We start from the raw sequence: 4,140 nt of genomic DNA, 5'->3' as shown, positions 1-4,140 counted from the left end.
GAGTCCTTAGACAAATTCAATGAGAGAGAAAAGCTGAAAGAAGTTGGGCAAACTGAGGTTGGTCAGTTGGATTCTTTTCCCAGTGTTCTGTAGGGAATGATCAGCTTGTGTGACCTCCAGAAAACTGTTTGAGTAAATTCCCTTGATGGCAGAGATTCAGATTAAGTTTCTAGAATCCAGGGTTTTGCTTTGCCCTATCCATAGTGGAAAGGTACAAAGCATTCATAGTGGCCCATAGGTCTTTGGGCAAATGGCCAATAATTGTGTAGAAGCTGAGTCCTGGCAGTAGTTGAATTTGAGATGGAAATTGACATGTAATACCTACTTTTTAGTCCTAGGTATCAGAAATAAAGTGCTGGGTTGTACCATTAAAAAAAAGAAGAAAAAGAGGAACAATAAAAATAGGGAGCCAGTGGCTCATGCTTATATTCTTAGCTATTCAGGAATCTGAGATCTGAGGATCATGGTTCAAAGCCAGCCTGGGCAGAAAAGTCCGTGAGACTTTTATTTTTAATTAACCACTCAAAATCCCCAAATAGAACTGTAGTCAAATGGTAGAATGCTAGCCTTAAGCAAAAGCAGCTCAGGACAGCACCTAGGTCCTGAGTTCAAGTCCTAGAATGAACACGCATACATGCACGCTTGCATGCTCACACATACACGCACAATCATTTGCAAGTAGGAACAATACATAAGGAAATAAGAAAAGATTTTTAGAATTTTAGATTCAAATTATTATCAGAAAAAGATATATATATATATATATGACATGAAAGTAATATTGAGTCTGCAACTTAAATTGAAAAACTCAAGACAGAAAAGATCTGATTTATATAAAATATTACATATTTTTTATTCTCTAATCTTTATATTAGCTAGGAAGATATACTCACAAGATTGCTTATTAATTTCTTTTCTTCTTTTTTTGGTGCCAGTCCTGAGGCTTTTTTCTTTTTATCTTTCTTCTCAAGGTTGGTGCCACTTGAGCCATAGCTTCACTTCTGGCTTCTTTGGCAATTATTTGGAGATAAGGGTCTCATGAGCTTTTCTGCTCTGGCTATCTTTGAACCATGATCTTCAGATCTCAGCTTTCTTAGAAGTTAGGATTGCAGGCCTGAGCTACTCACACCCTGCACATTATTCACTAATCTCTTTTGTACTAACTCTAATTGTCTATACATTGCATACAATTCTAACGTGCATGCCCTATTTGTTCTGAGTACATGAACTTTTATCTTAATTATCTCAAGCTAGATATTCCTTTAAGGGAAATGAAGGTTTATTATGGTAGTAATGCAAACAGAAACACAAAATCATTAGACTTTTAAAATTCAGCACTGAAGGTCAAACTCAGGCCATCAAACTTGTAATCTATTTTATCACACCCCGGCTCTGCTTTTAGTTTGATTTTTAAATGGACTCACACTAACATGGTCCCAGCTGTCAATGACCTGAGATCATCTTACCTTTGTCTCCTGAGTAGCTAGCATTATAGTCGTGAATCACCATGCCAGGCATATTTAAGCTCTGGGCACATAGAATAACATAACTTACAATTAGAGAAATTTCTTTCCAAACAGGCCATTATTTGGAGAATGATTTCTGAGTTTTTATTTCCTCCTTTTAAAGTATCTACAACCCTGACAACTATCATGTAACCCTTTTATTAATTACAATAATATATATATATATAATAAAGTATCTACAACCAAATCTAGAAGAGTTCCTTCATGGAGTTTTCCAACTATGCAGAGAGATGGCCTCTGTGTGGACCAGAGGTTTGACTCACCAAGACAAGATCAGAGAATGGAGAGTCCAGCTTTTCCAGGTAAATGAGGATGGTGAAAAGTGTCGGGGGTTTTTAGTCCTCAATCCCTCCCGACCTGCAGGACCTGCAGGAGGGATAGGGAGAACATGCCCTGACCAGGACGAGCAGAGAAAGGAAAGGGACAACTGACTGATCACCCGTACCCAGCCCTCCCTCGCCAGAGGACAATCAGACGCGTCAGGGAGACCCCAATGCAGGACCTCCTTTATTGAGGAAGTACATTCAGCTAATATAGGATGCAGGAGCCTATCAGCACAAAGGTGGGCAGGGTGGGGAGAGGTAGGTAAAGAAGGGGAATCATGTGCTATCCGAGAGGATGGAAGGGGGTTCGGGCCTATCCCAGAGGTAGCCTTACTTTATATCACAAACCACAGCCACTCCTTCCAGCCTGGCCACAGGCAGGTTGAGTCCCAAAACCAGGAAATGAGCCCTAGGTCCCGAGTTAGGCCTCTTTTCTACAGCATAAGTTTCCATTTCCCTGATGTGACGTGCCCCACAAAAAGAGGAAAGAGAAAGGGGACTTTTTTCCTCTCTAGGTTTCTGTGTTTTGATTTCCCTGCCTGTATTATCATGTTAGGAGAACTCTAAGGTAAAGCAGCTACTGTCACCACCTTATATCAGGAATCCAGAAAGGAGTCAGCTCCTTGGCTCCTTATAGCACGTGTGCATGAGCCTTGGCTCTTGAGTGATGATTGTTTTTGGGTGACTCTCAGAAGCTGCTGAATGTGTAGAAGGGGAGTTTGGGGGTAGAGATTGCTCTAACTGGATGAGCCCTGAGATAGGGCTACGAAGCAGACTCAGTAGGTCTTATTAGCTAGATGTCAGTTGCAGGCTTCAGAGAAGCCCCATGAATCAGTGGATGCTGAGATGTTTGCGGAACAAGAAGAGTGGCTCTCCTGACTGCTGTGACTATACTATAGCATAGTGTCCAGTTGTCCTTCTAGGAAGAAAAGAGAAGGCAGAGGTGTGGTGTCACAGCACAGTAATCCCGTAGAGATAGAGAGAGAGAGAGAGAGAGAGAGAGAGAGAGAGAGAGAGAGAGAGAGAGAGAGAGAGAGAGAGAGAGACAGAGAGAGAGACAGAGAGAGAGAGAGAGAGAGGGAGGGGGGGTACATGCTTCAAAGACAATCAGAACTACTAAAAGGCCCACTAAAATTATTACAATTATTACGTTGTTTACACATGGCTCTAGCAGGTGTGTTAGCAAGTGCAATGCCTTTTGTTTAAATCTCAATAATTCCTTCACCAATTACTAGGTTGGATTTAGTTTAACCCATATTGTTTCCTTCCTTCTCTCCCTCTCTTCTTCCCTCCCTTCCCTCTCCAATCAGCCTGGGCAGAGATTTTAGAGGAAGATCAGATTTGTAATTTGAATTTCCTTTTTCTCTTTTCTACCCTATGAAACATAAAACTCTCTCCCCTAATGAATCCTAGTGCAAACTGCCTCTATTTCTTTTAACCCATGAAGTCATCTGATAAACTAACAGTGAAGTGTTGCAGCATTTTACTTCTTTCAGGAAAATTCATGCTTAATGTAAGTACAGGAAGGATCGAGTGCTAAAATCAAAGGAGAGTCAATAGGAAGCTTTCAAACTTCTCCAGATAATGGAGCAAAGAGTTCAGGCTGTGGCTTTTGCTCAGAGCTCAGCGCACAGGCATACGTATATGGTGAGGGAATGCAGTACCTACGATGTGATGGTTATTTATTCCAAGCCACAGGAATTCCCATTATTTTAAAAGTTTCATTTTTTTTCCAGAAAGGCAAAGGGAGGTATTGGCTTAGGCAACTGTTTTCAGGAGTAACTCTACTTTTGCCAAATGTTGGTGAACAGGTGCCAAGTGTGAAGCAGGGAAGGAAAAGATCTGAACAGAAAGGACAGTGCTGGCCCCGGTCTTTCCCAGTGTGGTTTTTGACCACTCAGTTAAGGCATCAGCAAAATTCTTTCCTTCTGCCTCCTCACTGAGAAGCAGGAATCAATGTTACCTGTCTGATGAGGCATGAAGGGAGCTGAAGAGGATGAAATATTTTTGGGGACATGTCTTTAGATATCCTTAGATATTTCCCAAATAAAGCCTGGAAAAATTCATGAAAGTGCAAATCACAGTTCATTTTCACTGAGGGCAAACCCATGTCTTATTTGACCTTGATTGACTGTGAGAGAGAAATTTCAGTTTCAATTTATATGAAGAAATTATGAATAATTAAGTATAGTCTTTGGGTCATTAAGTCTCAGCTTTAAGTTCTGATTCAGATTCTTTCATGGCTGAATGAAGTTAGGTAAATCTTATGAAGCATTCTCACCTATGGTAAC

The sequence above is a fragment of the Megascapheus bottae genome, chromosome 20 (genome assembly GCF_031878675.1).
Source record: "Megascapheus bottae isolate mThoBot1 chromosome 20, mThoBot2.hap1, whole genome shotgun sequence".
NCBI lineage: Eukaryota > Metazoa > Chordata > Mammalia > Rodentia > Geomyidae > Megascapheus > Megascapheus bottae.
The sequence above is the reverse complement of the archived record's forward strand: the minus strand, read 5'-3'. Positions refer to the sequence as shown.